Below are 18,836 nucleotides of genomic sequence, written 5' to 3' on the forward strand. Positions count from 1 at the left end.
TCCTGCAATCTGCCATCAAAAAGTTGGCAGGCGAGTTTTGTTTTCCAGGGAAAAGCGCCGTTGTTTGTGTCTGGGGGCCTGTGGCTGGAGTGGCCGGCTGGATCCTTACAATGAACGATACGCAGGATGGTTCCCAGACCTGAGGTGGCACCAGTGCCAAGTCGGGCTAGTTTGATGGTGCAAAGTGGCTCCTGCAATCTGCCATCCAGAAGCGGGGTAGCTTACTTTTGTTTGCCAGGGAAACGGGCCGAGGTTTTTCTCTGGGGGCCTACGGCAGGGAGGGACCGGCTGGCTCCTGAAAAGCTACGATAGGCAGGATGGTGACCAGACCCATGGTGGCACCAGTGCCAAGTTGGGCTGATTTGATAGTAGCAAGTGGCTCCTGCAATCTGCCATCAAAATGTTGGCAGGCGAGTTTTGTTTTCCAGGGAAAAGCGCCGTTGTTTGTGTTTGGTGGCCTGTGGCTGGGAGTGACCGGCTGGCTCCTTAGAATCCACGATACGCAGGATGGTTCCCAGACCCAAGGTGGCACCAGTGCCAAGTTGGGCTGGTTTGATAGTAGCAAGTGGTTCCTGCAATCTGCCATCCAGAAGCGGGGCAGCTTACTTTTGTTTGCCAGGGAAACGGGCCGAGGTTTTTCTCTGGGGGCCTATGGCAGGGAGGGACCGGCTGGCTCCTGAAAAGCTACGATAGGCAGGATGGTGACCAGACCCATGGTGGCACCAGTGCCAAGTTGGGCTGATTTGATAGTAGCAAGTGGCTCCTGCAATCTGCCATCAAAATGTTGGCAGGCGAGTTTTGTTTTCCAGGGAAAAGCGCCGTTGTTTGTGTTTGGTGGCCTGTGGCTGGGAGTGACCGGCTGGCTCCTTAGAATCCACGATACGCAGGATGGTTCCCAGACCCAAGGTGGCACCAGTGCCAAGTTGGGCTGGTTTGATAGTACCAAGTGGTTCCTGCAATCTGCCATCCAGAAGCGGGGCAGCTTACTTTAGTTTGCCAGGGAAACGGGCCGAGGTTTTTCTCTGGGGGCCTATGGCTTGGAGTGACCGGCTAGGTCCTGAAAAGCTACGATAGGCAGGATGGTAACCAGATCCATGGTGGCACCAGTGCCAAGTTGGGCTTGTTTGATACTACCAAGTGGCTCCTGCAATCTGCCATCAAAAAGTTGGCAGGCGAGTTTTGTTTTCCAGGGAAAAGCGCTGTGGTTTGTGTTTGGGGGCCTGTGGCTGGGAGTGGCCGGCTGGCTCCTTAGAATCCACGATACGCAGGATGGTTCCCAGACCAGAGGTGGCACCAGTGGCAAGTCGGGCTGGTTTGATGGTGAAAAGTGGCTCCTGCAATCTGCCATCCAGAAGCGGGATAACTTACTTTTGTTTGCCAGGGAAACGGGCCAAGGTTTTTGTCTCAGGGCCTATGGCTGGGAGTGACCGGCTGGCTCCTGAAAAGCTATGATAGGCAGGATGGTGACCAGACCCATGGTGGCACCAGTGTCAAGTTGGGCTGGTTTGATAGTACCAAGTGGCTCCTGCAATCTGCCATCAAAATTTGGCAGGCGAGGTTTGTTTTCCAGGGAAAAGCGCCGTTGTTTTTGTTTGGGGGCCTGTGGGTGGGAGTGGCCAGATGGCTAATTAGAATCCACGATACGCAGCATGGTTCCCAGACCTGAGGTGGCACCAGTGCCAAGTCGGGCAGGTTTGATACTACCAAGTGCGTCCTGCAATCTGCCATCCAGAAGCGGGGTAGCTTACTTTTGTTTGCCAGGGAAACGGGCCGAGGTTTGTGTCTGGGGGCCTATGGCTGGGAGTGACCGGCTGGCTCCTGAAAAGCTACGATAGGCAGGATGGTGACCAGACCCATGGTGGCACCAGTGCCAAGTTGGGCTGGTTTGATAGTACCAAGTGGCTCCTGCAATCTGCCATCAAAAAATTGGCAGGCGAGTTTTGTTTTCCAGGGAAAAGCGCCGTTGTTTGTGTTTGGGGGCCTGTGGGTGGGAGTGGTCGGCTGGCTGCATAGAATCCACGATACGCAGGATGGTTCCCAGACCAGAGGTGGCACCAGTGCCAAGTCGGGCTAGTTTGATGGTGCAAAGTGGCTCCTGCAATCTGCCATCCAGAAGCGGAGTAGCTTACTTTTGTTTGTCAGGGAAACGGGCCGAGTTTTGTGTCTGGGGGCCTATGGCTGCGAGTGACCGGCTGGCTCCTGAAAAGCTACGATAGGCAGGATGGTGACCAGACCCATGGTGGCACCAGTGCCAAGTTGGGCTGATTTGATACTAGCAAGTGGCTCCTGCAATCTGCCATCAAAAAGTTGGCAGGCGAGTTTTGTTTTCCAGGGAAAAGCGCCGTTGTTTGTGTCTGGGGGCCTGTGGCTGGGAGTGACCGGCTGGCTCCTTAGAATCCACGATACGCAGGATGGTTCCCAGACCCAAGGTGGCACCAGTGCCAAGTTGGGCTGGTTTGATAGTACCAAGTGGTTCCTGCAATCTGCCATCCAGAAGCGGGGCAGCTTACTTTTGTTTGCCAGGGAAACGGGCCGAGGTTTTTCTCTGGTGGCCTATGGCAGGGAGGGACCGGCTGGCTCCTGAAAAGCTACGATAGGCAGGATGGTGACCAGACCCATGGTGGCACCAGTGCCAAGTTGGGCTGATTTGATAGTAGCAAGTGGCTCCTGCAATCTGCCATCAAAATGTTGGCAGGCGAGTTTTGTTTTCCAGGGAAAAGCGCCGTTGTTTGTGTTTGGTGGCCTGTGGCTGGGAGTGACCGGCTGGCTCCTTAGAATCCACGATACGCAGGATGGTTCCCAGACTCATGGTGGCACCAGTGCCAAGTCGGGCTGGTTTGATAGTACCAAGTGGTTCCTGCAATCTGCCATCCAGAAGCGGGGCAGCTTACTTTTGTTTGCCAGGGAAACGGGCCGAGGTTTTTCTCTGGGGGCCTATGGCTTGGAGTGACCGGCTAGGTCCTGAAAAGCTACGATAGGCAGGATAGTAACCAGATCCATGGTGGCACCAGTGCCAAGTAGGGCTGGTTTGATAGTACCAAGTGGCTCCTGCAATCTGCCATCAAAAAGTTGGCAGGCGAGTTTTGTTTTCCAGGGAAAAGCGCTGTGGTTTGTGTTTGTGGGCCTGTGGCTGGGAGTGGCCGGCTGGCTCCTTAGAATCCACGATACGCAGGATGGTTCCCAGACCTGAGGTGGCACCAGTGCCAAGTCGGGCTGGTTTGATGGTGAAAAGTGGCTCCTGCAATCTGCCATCCAGAAGCGGGATAACTTACTTTTGTTTGCCAGGGAAACGGGCCAAGGTTTTTGTCTAGGGGCCTATGGCTGGGAGTGACCGGCTGGCTCCTGAAAAGCTACGATAGGCAGGATGGTGACCAGACCCATGGTGGCACCAGTGTCAAGTTGGGCTGGTTTGATAGTACCAAGTGGCTCCAGCAATCTGCCATCAAAAGTTGGCAGGCGAGGTTTGTTTTCCAGGGAAAAGCGCCGTTGTTTTTGTTTTGGGCCGGTGACTGGGAGTGGCCAGATGGCTAATTAGAATCCACGATACGCAGCATGGTTCCCAGACCTGAGGTGGCACCAGTGCCAAGTCGGACTGGTTTGATACTACCAAGTGCGTCCTGCAATCTGCCATCAAGAAGCGGGGCAGCTGACTTTTGTTTGCCAGGGAAACGGGCCGAGGATTGTGTCTCAGGGCCTATGGCTGGGAGTGACCGGCTGGCTCCTGAAAAGCTACGATAGGCAGGATGGTGACCAGACCCATGGTGGCACCAGTGCCAAGTTGGGCTGGTTTGATAGTACCAAGTGGCTCCTGCAATCTGCCATCAAAAAGTTGGCAGGCGAGTTTGTTATCCAGGGAAAAGCGCCGTTGTTTGTGTTTGGGGGCCTGTGGCTGGGAGTGGCCGGCTGGCTCCTTAGAATCCACGATACGCAGGATGGTTCCCAGACCAGAGGTGGCACCAGTGCCAAGTCGGGCTAGTTTGATGGTGAAAAGTGGCTCCTGCAATCTGCCATCCAGAAGCGGGATAACTTACTTTTGTTTGCCAGGGAAACGGGCCGAGGTTTTTGTCTGGGGGCCTATGGCTGGGAGTGACCGGCTGGCTCCTGAAAAGCTACGATAGGCAGGATGGTGACCAGACCCATGGTGGCACCAGTGCCAAGTTAGGCTGGTTTGATAGTACCAAGTGTCTCCTGCAATCTGCCATCAAAATGTTGGCAGGCGAGTTTTGTTTTCCAGGGTAAAGCGCCGTTGTTTGTGTTTGGGGGCCTGTGGGTGGGAGTGGCCGGCTGGCTGCATAGAATCCACGATACGCAGGATGGTTCCCAGACCAGAGGTGGCACCAGTGCCAAGTCGGGCTAGTTTGATGGTGCAAAGTGGCTCCTGCAATCTGCCATCCAGAAGCGGGGTAGCTTACTTTTGTTTGCCAGGGAAACGGGCCGAGTTTTGTGTCTGGGGGCCTATGGCTGCGAGTGACCGGCTGGCTCCTGAAAAGCTACGATAGGCAGGATGGTGACCAGACCCATGGTGGCACCAGTGCCAAGTTGGGCTGATTTGATAGCAGCAAGTGGCTCCTGCAATCTGCCATCAAAAAGTTGGCAGGCGAGTTTTGTTTTCCAGGGAAAAGCGGCGTTGTTTGTGTCTGGGGGCCTGTGGCTGGAGTGGCCGGCTGGATCCTTACAATGAACGATACGCAGGATGGTTCCCAGACCTGAGGTGGCACCAGTGCCAAGTCGGGCTAGTTTGATGGTCCAAAGTGGCTCCTGCAATCTGCCATCCAGAAGCGGGGTAGCTTACTTTTGTTTGCCAGGGAAACGGGCCGAGGTTTTTCTCTGGGGGCCTATGGCAGGGAGGGACCGGCTGGCTCCTGAAAAGCTACGATAGGCAGGATGGTGACCAGACCCATGGTGGCACCAGTGCCAAGTTGGGCTGATTTGATAGTAGCAAGTGGCTCCTGCAATCTGCCATCAAAATGTTGGCAGGCGAGTTTTGTTTTCCAGGGAAAAGCGCCGTTGTTTGTGTTTGGTGGCCTGTGGCTGGGAGTGACCGGCTGGCTCCTTAGAATCCACGATACGCAGGATGGTTCCCAGACCCAAGGTGGCACCAGTGCCAAGTTGGGCTGGTTTGATAGTAGCAAGTGGTTCCTGCAATCTGCCATCCAGAAGCGGGGCAGCTTACTTTTGTTTGCCAGGGAAACGGGCCGAGGTTTTTCTCTGGGGGCCTATGGCAGGGAGGGACCGGCTGGCTCCTGAAAAGCTACGATAGGCAGGATGGTGACCAGACCCATGGTGGCACCAGTGCCAAGTTGGGCTGATTTGATAGTAGCAAGTGGCTCCTGCAATCTGCCATCAAAATGTTGGCAGGCGAGTTTTGTTTTCCAGGGAAAAGCGCCGTTGTTTGTGTTTGGTGGCCTGTGGCTGGGAGTGACCGGCTGGCTCCTTAGAATCCACGATACGCAGGATGGTTCCCAGACCCAAGGTGGCACCAGTGCCAAGTTGGGCTGGTTTGATAGTACCAAGTGGTTCCTGCAATCTGCCATCCAGAAGCGGGGCAGCTTACTTTAGTTTGCCAGGGAAACGGGCCGAGGTTTTTCTCTGGGGGCCTATGGCTTGGAGTGACCGGCTAGGTCCTGAAAAGCTACGATAGGCAGGATGGTAACCAGATCCATGGTGGCACCAGTGCCAAGTTGGGCTTGTTTGATAGTACCAAGTGGCTCCTGCAATCTGCCATCAAAAAGTTGGCAGGCGAGTTTTGTTTTCCAGGGAAAAGCGCTGTGGTTTGTGTTTGGGGGCCTGTGGCTGGGAGTGGCCGGCTGGCTCCTTAGAATCCACGATACGCAGGATGGTTCCCAGACCTGAGGTGGCACCAGTGCCAAGTCGGGCTGGTTTGATGGTGAAAAGTGGCTCCTGCAATCTGCCATCCAGAAGCGGGATAACTTACTTTTGTTTGCCAGGGAAACGGGCCAAGGTTTTTGTCTAGGGGCCTATGGCTGGGAGTGACCGGCTGGCTCCTGAAAAGCTACGATAGGCAGGATGGTGACCAGACCCATGGTGGCACCAGTGTCAAGTTGGGCTGGTTTGATAGTACCAAGTGGCTCCAGCAATCTGCCATCAAAAGTTGGCAGGCGAGGTTTGTTTTCCAGGGAAAAGCGCCGTTGTTTTTGTTTGGGGGCCGGTGACTGGGAGTGGCCAGATGGCTAATTAGAATCCACGATACGCAGCATGGTTCCCAGACCTGAGGTGGCACCAGTGCCAAGTCGGACTGGTTTGATACTACCAAGTGCGTCCTGCAATCTGCCATCCAGAAGCGGGGCAGCTGACTTTTGTTTGCCAGGGAAACGGGCCGAGGATTGTGTCTCAGGGCCTATGGCTGGGAGTGACCGGCTGGCTCCTGAAAAGCTACGATAGGCAGGATGGTGACCAGACCCATGGTGGCACCAGTGCCAAGTTGGGCTGGTTTGATAGTACCAAGTGGCTCCTGCAATCTGCCATCAAAAAGTTGGCAGGCGAGTTTGTTATCCAGGGAAAAGCGCCGTTGTTTGTGTTTGGGGGCCTGTGGCTGGGAGTGGCCGGCTGGCTCCTTAGAATCCACGATACGCAGGATGGTTCCCAGACCAGAGGTGGCACAAGTGCCAAGTCGGGCTAGTTTGATGGTGAAAAGTGGCTCCTGCAATCTGCCATCCAGAAGCGGGATAACTTACTTTTGTTTGCCAGGGAAACGGGCCGAGGTTTTTGTCTGGGGGCCTATGGCTGGGAGTGACCGGCTGGCTCCTGAAAAGCTACGATAGGCAGGATGGTGACCAGACCCATGGTGGCACCAGTGCCAAGTTAGGCTGGTTTGATAGTACCAAGTGGCTCCTGCAATCTGCCATCAAAATTTTGGCAGGCGAGTTTTGTTTTCCAGGGTAAAGCGCCGTTGTTTGTGTTTGGGGGCCTGTGGGTGGGAGTGGCCGGCTGGCTGCATAGAATCCACGATACGCAGGATGGTTCCCAGACCAGAGGTGGCACCAGTGCCAAGTCGGGCTAGTTTGATGGTGCAAAGTGGCTCCTGCAATCTGCCATCCAGAAGCGGGGTAGCTTACTTTTGTTTGCCAGGGAAACGGGCCGAGTTTTGTGTCTGGGGGCCTATGGCTGCGAGTGACCGGCTGGCTCCTGAAAAGCTACGATAGGCAGGATGGTGACCAGACCCATGGTGGCACCAGTGCCAAGTTGGGCTGATTTGATAGCAGCAAGTGGCTCCTGCAATCTGCCATCAAAAAGTTGGCAGGCGAGTTTTGTTTTCCAGGGAAAAGCGCCGTTGTTTGTGTCTGGGGGCCTGTGGCTGGAGTGGCCGGCTGGATCCTTACAATGAACGATACGCAGGATGGTTCCCAGACCTGAGGTGGCACCAGTGCCAAGTCGGGCTAGTTTGATGGTCCAAAGTGGCTCCTGCAATCTGCCATCCAGAAGCGGGGTAGCTTACTTTTGTTTGCCAGGGAAACGGGCCGAGGTTTTTCTCTGGGGGCCTACGGCAGGGAGGGACCGGCTGGCTCCTGAAAAGCTACGATAGGCAGGATGGTGACCAGACCCATGGTGGCACCAGTGCCAAGTTGGGCTGATTTGATAGTAGCAAGTGGCTCCTGCAATCTGCCATCAAAATGTTGGCAGGCGAGTTTTGTTTTCCAGGGAAAAGCGCCGTTGTTTGTGTTTGGTGGCCTGTGGCTGGGAGTGACCGGCTGGCTCCTTAGAATCCACGATACGCAGGATGGTTCCCAGACCCAAGGTGGCACCAGTGCCAAGTTGGGCTGGTTTGATAGTAGCAAGTGGTTCCTGCAATCTGCCATCCAGAAGCGGGGCAGCTTACTTTTGTTTGCCAGGGAAACGGGCCGAGGTTTTTCTCTGGGGGCCTATGGCAGGGAGGGACCGGCTGGCTCCTGAAAAGCTACGATAGGCAGGATGGTGACCAGACCCATGGTGGCACCAGTGCCAAGTTGGGCTGATTTGATAGTAGCAAGTGGCTCCTGCAATCTGCCATCAAAATGTTGGCAGGCGAGTTTTGTTTTCCAGGGAAAAGCGCCGTTGTTTGTGTTTGGTGGCCTGTGGCTGGGAGTGACCGGCTGGCTCCTTAGAATCCACGATACGCAGGATGGTTCCCAGACCCAAGGTGGCACCAGTGCCAAGTTGGGCTGGTTTGATAGTACCAAGTGGTTCCTGCAATCTGCCATCCAGAAGCGGGGCAGCTTACTTTAGTTTGCCAGGGAAACGGGCCGAGGTTTTTCTCTGGGGGCCTATGGCTTGGAGTGACCGGCTAGGTCCTGAAAAGCTACGATAGGCAGGATGGTAACCAGATCCATGGTGGCACCAGTGCCAAGTTGGGCTTGTTTGATAGTACCAAGTGGCTCCTGCAATCTGCCATCAAAAAGTTGGCAGGCGAGTTTTGTTTTCCAGGGAAAAGCGCTGTGGTTTGTGTTTGGGGGCCTGTGGCTGGGAGTGGCCGGCTAGCTCCTTAGAATCCACGATACGCAGGATGGTTCCCAGACCAGAGGTGGCACCAGTGCCAAGTCGGGCTGGTTTGATGGTGAAAAGTGGCTCCTGCAATCTGCCATCCAGAAGCGGGATAACTTACTTTTGTTTGCCAGGGAAACGGGCCAAGGTTTTTGTCTGGGGGCCTATGGCTGGGAGTGACCGGCTGGCTCCTGAAAAGCTACGATAGGCAGGATGGTGACCAGACCCATGGTGCACCAGTGTCAAGTTGGGCTGGTTTGATAGTACCAAGTGGCTCCTGCAATCTGCCATCAAAATTTGGCAGGCGAGGTTTGTTTTCCAGGGAAAAGCGCCGTTGTTTTTGTTTGGGGGCCTGTGGGTGGGAGTGGCCAGATGGCTAATTAGAATCCACGATACGCAGCATGGTTCCCAGACCTGAGGTGGCACCAGTGCCAAGTCGGGCTGGTTTGATACTACCAAGTGCGTCCTGCAATCTGCCATCCAGAAGCGGGGTAGCTTACTTTTGTTTGCCAGGGAAACGGGCCGAGGTTTGTGGCTGGGGGCCTATGGCTGGGAGTGACCGGCTGGCTCCTGAAAAGCTACGATAGGCAGGATGGTGAGCAGACCCATGGTGGCACCAGTGCCAAGTTGGGCTGATTTGATAGTAGCAAGTGGCTCCTGCAATCTGCCATCAAAATGTTGGCAGGCGAGTTTTGTTTTCCAGGGAAAAGCGCCGTTGTTTGTGTTTGGTGGCCTGTGGCTGGGAGTGACCGGCTGGCTCCTTAGAATCCACGATACGCAGGATGGTTCCCAGACCCAAGGTGGCACCAGTGCCAAGTCGGGCTGGTTTGATGGTGAAAAGTGGCTCCTGCAATCTGCCATCCAGAAGCGGGATAACTTACTTTTGTTTGCCAGGGAAACGGGCCAAGGTTTTTGTCTGGCGGCCTATGGCTGGGAGTGACCGGCTGGCTCCTGAAAAGCTACGATAGGCAGGATGGTGACCAGACCCATGGTGGCACCAGTGTCAAGTTGGGCTGGTTTGATAGTACCAAGTGGCTCCTGCAATCTGCCATCAAAATTTGGCAGGCGAGGTTTGTTTTCCAGGGAAAAGCGCCGTTGTTTTTGTTTGGGGGCCTGTGGGTGGGAGTGGCCGGCTGGCTGCATAGAATCCACGATACGCAGCATGGTTCCCAGACCAGAGGTGGCACCAGTGCCAAGTCGGGCTAGTTTGATGGTGCAAAGTGGCTCCTGCAATCTGCCATCCAGAAGCGGGGTAGCTTACTTTTGTTTGCCAGGGAAACGGGCCGAGTTTTGTGTCTGGGGGCCTATGGCTGGGAGTGACCGGCTGGCTCCTGAAAAGCTACGATAGGCAGGATGGTGACCAGACCCATGGTGGCACCAGTGCCAAGTTGGGCTGATTTGATAGCAGCAAGTGGCTCCTGCAATCTGCCATCAAAAAGTTGGCAGGCGAGTTTTGTTTTCCAGGGAAAAGCGCCGTTGTTTGTGTCTGGGGGCCTGTGGCTGGAGTGGCCGGCTGGATCCTTACAATGAACGATACGCAGGATGGTTCCCAGACCTGAGGTGGCACCAGTGCCAAGTCGGGCTAGTTTGATGGTGCAAAGTGGCTCCTGCAATCTGCCATCCAGAAGCGGGGTAGCTTACTTTTGTTTGCCAGGGAAACGGGCCGAGGTTTTTCTCTGGGGGCCTACGGCAGGGAGGGACCGGCTGGCTCCTGAAAAGCTACGATAGGCAGGATGGTGACCAGACCCATGGTGGCACCAGTGCCAAGTTGGGCTGATTTGATAGTAGCAAGTGGCTCCTGCAATCTGCTATCAAAATGTTGGCAGGCGAGTTTTGTTTTCCAGGGAAAAGCGCCGTTGTTTGTGTTTGGTGGCCTGTGGCTGGGAGTGACCGGCTGGCTCCTTAGAATCCACGATACGCAGGATGGTTCCCAGACCCAAGGTGGCACCAGTGCCAAGTTGGGCTGGTTTGATAGTAGCAAGTGGTTCCTGCAATCTGCCATCCAGAAGCGGGGCAGCTTACTTTTGTTTGCCAGGGAAACGGGCCGAGGTTTGTGTCTGGGGGCCTATGGCTGGGAGTGACCGGCTGGCTCCTGAAAAGCTACGATAGGCAGGATGGTGACCAGACCCATGGTGGCACCAGTGCCAAGTTGGGCTGATTTGATAGTAGCAAGTGGCTCCTGCAATCTGCCATCAAAATGTTGGCAGGCGAGTTTTGTTTTCCAGGGAAAAGCGCCGTTGTTTGTGTTTGGTGGCCTGTGGCTGGGAGTGACCGGCTGGCTCCTTAGAATCCACGATACGCAGGATGGTTCCCAGACCCAAGGTGGCACCAGTGCCAAGTTGGGCTGGTTTGATAGTACCAAGTGTTTCCTGCAATCTGCCATCCAGAAGCGGGGCAGCTTACTTTTGTTTGCCAGGGAAACGGGCCGAGGTTTTTCTCTGGGGGCCTATGGCTTGGAGTGACCGGCTAGGTCCTGAAAAGCTACGATAGGCAGGATGGTGACCAGATCCATGGTGGCACCAGTGCCAAGTTGGGCTTGTTTGATAGTACCAAGTGGCTCCTGTAATCTGCCATCAAAAAGTTGGCAGGCGAGTTTTGTTTTCCAGGGAAAAGCGCTGTGGTTTGTGTTTGGGGGCCTGTGGCTGGGAGTGGCCAGCTGGCTCCTTAGAATCCACGATACGCAGGATGGTTCCCAGACCAGAGGTGGCACCAGTGCCAAGTCGGGCTGGTTTGATGGTGAAAAGTGGCTCCTGCAATCTGCCATCCAGAAGCGGGATAACTTACTTTTGTTTGCCAGGGAAACGGGCCAAGGTTTTTGTCTGGGGGCCTATGGCTGGGAGTGACCGGCTGGCTCCTGAAAAGCTACGATAGGCAGGATGGTGACCAGACCCATGGTGGCACCAGTGTCAAGTTGGGCTGGTTTGATAGTACCAAGTGGCTCCTGCAATCTGCCATCAAAATTTGGCAGGCGAGGTTTGTTTTCCAGGGAAAAGCGCCGTTGTTTTTGTTTGGGGGCCTGTGGGTGGGAGTGGCCAGATTTCTAATTAGAATCCACGATACGCAGCATGGTTCCCAGACCTGAGGTGGCACCAGTGCCAAGTCGGGCAGGTTTGATACTACCAAGTGCGTCCTGCAATCTGCCATCCAGAAGCGGGGTAGCTTACTTTTGTTTGCCAGGGAAACGGGCCGAGGTTTGTGGCTGGGGGCCTATGGCTGGGAGTGACCGGCTGGCTCCTGAAAAGCTACGATAGGCAGGATGGTGACCAGACCCATGGTGGCACCAGTGCCAAGTTGGGCTGGTTTGATAGTACCAAGTGGCTCCTGCAATCTGCCATCAAAAAATTGGCAGGCGAGTTTTGTTTTCCAGGGAAAAGCGCCGTTGATTTTGTTTGGGGCCCTGTGGGTGGGAGTGGCCGGCTGGCTGCATAGAATCCACGATACGCAGGATGGTTCCCAGACCAGAGGTGGCACCAGTGCCAAGTCGGGCTAGTTTGATGGTGCAAAGTGGCTCCTGCAATCTGCCATCCAGAAGCGGGGTAGCTTACTTTTGTTTGCCAGGGAAACGGGCCGAGTATTGTGTCTGGGGGCCTATGGCTGGGAGTGACCGGCTGGCTCCTGAAAAGCTACGATAGGCAGGATGGTGACCAGACCCATGGTGGCACCAGTGCCAAGTTGGGCTGATTTGATAGCAGCAAGTGGCTCCTGCAATCTGCCATCAAAAAGTTGGCAGGCGAGTTTTGTTTTCCAGGGAAAAGCGCCGTTGTTTGTGTTTGGGGGCCTGTGGCTGGAGTGGCCGGCTGGATCCTTACAATGAACGATACGCAGGATGGTTCCCAGACCTGAGGTGGCACCAGTGCCAAGTCGGGCTAGTTTGATGGTGCAAAGTGGCTCCTGCAATCTGACATCCAGAAGCGGGGTAGCTTACTTTTGTTTGCCAGGGAAACGGGCCGAGGTTTTTCTCTGGGGGCCTACGGCAGGGAGGGACCGGCTGGCTCCTGAAAAGCTACGATAGGCAGGATGGTGACCAGACCCATGGTGGCACCAGTGCCAAGTTGGGCTGATTTGATAGTAGCAAGTGGCTCCTGCAATCTGCTATCAAAATTTTGGCAGGCGAGTTTTGTTTTCCAGGGAAAAGCGCCGTTGTTTGTGTTTGGTGGCCTGTGGCTGGGAGTGACCGGCTGGCTCCTTAGAATCCACGATACGCAGGATGGTTCCCAGACCCAAGGTGGCACCAGTGCCAAGTTGGGCTGGTTTGATAGTAGCAAGTGGTTCCTGCAATCTGCCATCCAGAAGCGGGGCAGCTTACTTTTGTTTGCCAGGGAAACGGGCCGAGGTTTGTGGCTGGGGGCCTATGGCTGGGAGTGACCGGCTGGCTCCTGAAAAGCTACGATAGGCAGGATGGTGACCAGACCCATGGTGGCACCAGTGCCAAGTTGGGCTGATTTGATAGTAGCAAGTGGCTCCTGCAATCTGCCATCAAAAATCGGCAGGCGAGTTTTGTTTTCCAGGGAAAAGCGCCGTTGTTTGTGTTTGGTGGCCTGTGGCTGGGAGTGACCGGCTGGCTCCTTAGAATCCACGATACGCAGGATGGTTCCCAGACCCAAGGTGGCACCAGTGCCAAGTTGGGCTGGTTTGATAGTACCAAGTGTTTCCTGCAATCTGCCATCCAGAAGCGGGGCAGCTTACTTTTGTTTGCCAGGGAAACGGGCCGAGGTTTTTCTCTGGGGGCCTATGGCTTGGAGTGACCGGCTAGGTCCTGAAAAGCTACGATAGGCAGGATGGTGACCAGATCCATGGTGGCACCAGTGCCAAGTTGGGCTTGTTTGATAGTACCAAGTGGCTCCTGTAATCTGCCATCAAAAAGTTGGCAGGCGAGTTTTGTTTTCCAGGGAAAAGCGCTGTGGTTTGTGTTTGGGGGCCTGTGGCTGGGAGTGGCCAGCTGGCTCCTTAGAATCCACGATACGCAGGATGGTTCCCAGACCAGAGGTGGCACCAGTGCCAAGTCGGGCTGGTTTGATGGTGAAAAGTGGCTCCTGCAATCTGCCATCCAGAAGCGGGATAACTTACTTTTGTTTGCCAGGGAAACGGGCCAAGGTTTTTGTCTGGGGGCCTATGGCTGGGAGTGACCGGCTGGCTCCTGAAAAGCTACGATAGGCAGGATGGTGACCAGACCCATGGTGGCACCAGTGTCAAGTTGGGCTGGTTTGATAGTACCAAGTGGCTCCTGCAATCTGCCATCAAAAACTTGGCAGGCGAGTTTTGTTTTCCAGGGAAAAGCGCCGTTGTTTGTGTTTGGTGGCCTGTGGCTGGGAGTGACCGGCTGGCTCCTTAGAATCCACGATACGCAGGATGGTTCCCAGACCCAAGGTGGCACCAGTGCCAAGTTGGGCTGGTTTGATAGTACCAAGTGTTTCCTGCAATCTGCCATCCAGAAGCGGGGCAGCTTACTTTTGTTTGCCAGGGAAACGGGCCGAGGTTTTTCTCTGGGGGCCTATGGCTTGGAGTGACCGGCTAGGTCCTGAAAAGCTACGATAGGCAGGATGGTGACCAGATCCATGGTGGCACCAGTGCCAAGTTGGGCTTGTTTGATAGTACCAAGTGGCTCCTGTAATCTGCCATCAAAAAGTTGGCAGGCGAGTTTTGTTTTCCAGGGAAAAGCGCTGTGGTTTGTGTTTGGGGGCCTGTGGCTGGGAGTGGCCAGCTGGCTCCTTAGAATCCACGATACGCAGGATGGTTCCCAGACCAGAGGTGGCACCAGTGCCAAGTCGGGCTGGTTTGATGGTGAAAAGTGGCTCCTGCAATCTGCCATCCAGAAGCGGGATAACTTACTTTTGTTTGCCAGGGAAACGGGCCAAGGTTTTTGTCTGGGGGCCTATGGCTGGGAGTGACCGGCTGGCTCCTGAAAAGCTACGATAGGCAGGATGGTGACCAGACCCATGGTGGCACCAGTGTCAAGTTGGGCTGGTTTGATAGTACCAAGTGGCTCCTGCAATCTGCCATCAAAATTTGGCAGGCGAGGTTTGTTTTCCAGGGAAAAGCGCCGTTGTTTTTGTTTGGGGGCCTGTGGGTGGGAGTGGCCAGATTTCTAATTAGAATCCACGATACGCAGCATGGTTCCCAGACCTGAGGTGGCACCAGTGCCAAGTCGGGCAGGTTTGATACTACCAAGTGCGTCCTGCAATCTGCCATCCAGAAGCGGGGTAGCTTACTTTTGTTTGCCAGGGAAACGGGCCGAGGTTTGTGGCTGGGGGCCTATGGCTGGGAGTGACCGGCTGGCTCCTGAAAAGCTACGATAGGCAGGATGGTGACCAGACCCATGGTGGCACCAGTGCCAAGTTGGGCTGGTTTGATAGTACCAAGTGGCTCCTGCAATCTGCCATCAAAAAATTGGCAGGCGAGTTTTGTTTTCCAGGGAAAAGCGCCGTTGATTTTGTTTGGGGCCCTGTGGGTGGGAGTGGCCGGCTGGCTGCATAGAATCCACGATACGCAGGATGGTTCCCAGACCAGAGGTGGCACCAGTGCCAAGTCGGGCTAGTTTGATGGTGCAAAGTGGCTCCTGCAATCTGCCATCCAGAAGCGGGGTAGCTTACTTTTGTTTGCCAGGGAAACGGGCCGAGTATTGTGTCTGGGGGCCTATGGCTGGGAGTGACCGGCTGGCTCCTGAAAAGCTACGATAGGCAGGATGGTGACCAGACCCATGGTGGCACCAGTGCCAAGTTGGGCTGATTTGATAGCAGCAAGTGGCTCCTGCAATCTGCCATCAAAAAGTTGGCAGGCGAGTTTTGTTTTCCAGGGAAAAGCGCCGTTGTTTGTGTTTGGGGGCCTGTGGCTGGAGTGGCCGGCTGGATCCTTACAATGAACGATACGCAGGATGGTTCCCAGACCTGAGGTGGCACCAGTGCCAAGTCGGGCTAGTTTGATGGTGCAAAGTGGCTCCTGCAATCTGACATCCAGAAGCGGGGTAGCTTACTTTTGTTTGCCAGGGAAACGGGCCGAGGTTTTTCTCTGGGGGCCTACGGCAGGGAGGGACCGGCTGGCTCCTGAAAAGCTACGATAGGCAGGATGGTGACCAGACCCATGGTGGCACCAGTGCCAAGTTGGGCTGATTTGATAGTAGCAAGTGGCTCCTGCAATCTGCTATCAAAATTTTGGCAGGCGAGTTTTGTTTTCCAGGGAAAAGCGCCGTTGTTTGTGTTTGGTGGCCTGTGGCTGGGAGTGACCGGCTGGCTCCTTAGAATCCATGATACGCAGGATGGTTCCCAGACCCAAGGTGGCACCAGTGCCAAGTTGGGCTGGTTTGATAGTAGCAAGTGGTTCCTGCAATCTGCCATCCAGAAGCGGGGCAGCTTACTTTTGTTTGCCAGGGAAACGGGCCGAGGTTTGTGGCTGGGGGCCTATGGCTGGGAGTGACCGGCTGGCTCCTGAAAAGCTACGATAGGCAGGATGATGACCAGACCCATGGTGGCACCAGTGCCAAGTTGGGCTGATTTGATAGTAGCAAGTGGCTCCTGCAATCTGCCATCCAGAAGCGGGGCAGCTTACTTTTGTTTGCCAGGGAAACGGGCCGATGTTTTTCTCTGGGGGCCTATGGCTTGGAGTGACCGGCTAGGTCCTGAAAAGCTACGATAGGCAGGATGGTGACCAGATCCATGGTGGCACCAGTGCCAAGTTGGGCTTGTTTGATAGTACCAAGTGGCTCCTGTAATCTGCCATCAAAAAGTTGGCAGGCGAGTTTTGTTTTCCAGGGAAAAGCGCTGTGGTTTGTGTTTGGGGGCCTGTGGCTGGGAGTGGCCAGCTGGCTCCTTAGAATCCACGATACGCAGGATGGTTCCCAGACCTGAGGTGGCACCAGTGCCAAGTCGGGCACGTTTGATACTAAAAAGTGCGTCCTGCAATCTGCCATCCAGAAGCGGGGTAGCTTACTTTTGTTTGCCAGGGAAACGGGCCGAGGTTTGTGGCTGGGGGCCTATGGCTGGGAGTGACCGGCTGGCTCCTGAAAAGCTACGATAGGCAGGATGATGACCAGACCCATGGTGGCACCAGTGCCAAGTTGGGCTGATTTGATAGTAGCAAGTGGCTCCTGCAATCTGCCATCCAGAAGCGGGGCAGCTTACTTTTGTTTGCCAGGGAAACGGGCCGAGGTTTTTCTCTGGGGGCCTATGGCTTGGAGTGACCGGCTAGGTCCTGAAAAGCTACGATAGGCAGGATGGTGACCAGATCCATGGTGGCACCAGTGCCAAGTTGGGCTTGTTTGATAGTACCAAGTGGCTCCTGTAATCTGCCATCAAAAAGTTGGCAGGCGAGTTTTGTTTTCCAGGGAAAAGCGCTGTGGTTTGTGTTTGGGGGCCTGTGGCTGGGAGTGGCCAGCTGGCTCCTTAGAATCCACGATACGCAGGATGGTTCCCAGACCAGAGGTGGCACCAGTGCCAAGTCGGGCTGGTTTGATGGTGAAAATTGGCTCCTGCAATCTGCCATCCAGAAGCGGGATAACTTACTTTTGTTTGCCAGGGAAACGGGCCAAGGTTTTTGTCTGGGGGCCTATGGCTGGGAGTGACCGGCTGGCTCCTGAAAAGCTACGATAGGCAGGATGGTGACCAGACCCATGGTGGCACCAGTGTCAAGTTGGGCTGGTTTGATAGTACCAAGTGGCTCCTGCAATCTGCCATCAAAATTTGGCAGGCGAGGTTTGTTTTCCAGGGAAAAGCGCCGTTGTTTTTGTTTGGGGGCCTGTGGGTGGGAGTGGCCAGATGGCTAATTAGAATCCACGATACGCAGCATGGTTCCCAGACCTGAGGTGGCACCAGTGCCAAGTCGGGCAGGTTTGATACTACCAAGTGCGTCCTGCAATCTGCCATCCAGAAGTGGGGTAGCTTACTTTTGTTTGCCAGGGAAACGGGCCGAGGTTTGTGTCTGGGGGCCTATGGCTGGGAGTGACCGGCTGGCTCCTGAAAAGCTACGATAGGCAGGATGGTGACCAGACCCATGGTGGCACCAGTGCCAAGTAGGGCTGGTTTGATAGTACCAAGTGGCTCCTGCAATCTGCCATCAAAAAGTTGGCAGGCGAGTTTTGTTTTCCAGGGAAAAGCGCCGTTGTTTGTGTCTGGGGGCCTGTGGCTGGAGTGGCCGGCTGGATCCTTACAATGAACGATACGCAGGATGGTTCCCAGACCTGAGGTGGCACCAGTGCCAAGTCGGGCTAGTTTGATGGTGCAAAGTGGCTCCTGCAATCTGCCATCCAGAAGCGGGGTAGCTTACTTTTGTTTGCCAGGGAAACGGGCCGAGGTTTTTCTCTGGGGGCCTACGGCAGGGAGGGACCGGCTGGCTCCTGAAAAGCTACGATAGGCAGGATGGTGACCAGACCCATGGTGGCACCAGTGCCAAGTTGGGCTGATTTGATAGTAGCAAGTGGCTCCTGCAATCTGCCATCAAAATGTTGGCAGGCGAGTTTTGTTTTCCAGGGAAAAGCGCCGTTGTTTGTGTTTGGGGGCCTGTGGCTGGGAGTGACCGGCTGGCTCCTTAGAATCCACGATACGCAGGATGGTTCCCAGACCCAAGGTGGCACCAGTGCCAAGTTGGGCTGGTTTGATAGTACCAAGTGGTTCCTGCAATCTGCCATCCAGAAGCGGGGCAGCTTACTTTTTTTTGTCAGGGAAACGGGCCGAGCTTTGTGTCTGGGCGCCTATGGCTTGGAGTGACCGGCTAGGTCCTGAAAAGCTACGATAGGCAGGATGGTGACCAGACCCATGGTGGCACCAGTACCAAGTTGGGCTGGTTTGATAGTACCAAGTGGTTCCTGCAATCTGCCATCCAGAAGCGGGGCAGCTTACTTTTGTTTGCCAGGGAAACGGGCCGAGGTTTTTCTCTGGGGGCCTATGGCTGGGACTGACCGGCTAGGTCCTGAAAAGCTACGATAGGCAGGATGGTGACCAGATCCATGGTGGCACCAGTGCCAAGTTGGGCTTGTTTGATAGTACCAAGTGGCTCCTGTAATCTGCCATCAAAAAGTTGGCAGGCGAGTTTTGTTTTCCAGGGAAAAGCGCTGTGGTTTGTGTTTGGGGGCCTGTGGCTGGGAGTGGCCAGCTGGCTCCTTAGAATCCACGATACGCAGGATGGTTCCCAGACCAGAGGTGGCACCAGTGCCAAGTCGGGCTGGTTTGATGGTGAAAAGTGGCTCCTGCAATCTGCCATCCAGAAGCGGGATAACTTACTTTTGTTTGCCAGGGAAACGGGCCAAGGTTTTTGTCTGGGGGCCTATGGCTGGGAGTGACCGGCTGGCTCCTGAAAAGCTACGATAGGCAGGATGGTGACCAGACCCATGGTGGCACCAGTGTCAAGTTGGGCTGGTTTGATAGTACCAA

Source organism: Melospiza melodia, chromosome 2 (genome assembly GCF_035770615.1).
Source record: "Melospiza melodia melodia isolate bMelMel2 chromosome 2, bMelMel2.pri, whole genome shotgun sequence".
In the NCBI taxonomy this organism is placed as follows: domain Eukaryota; kingdom Metazoa; phylum Chordata; class Aves; order Passeriformes; family Passerellidae; genus Melospiza; species Melospiza melodia.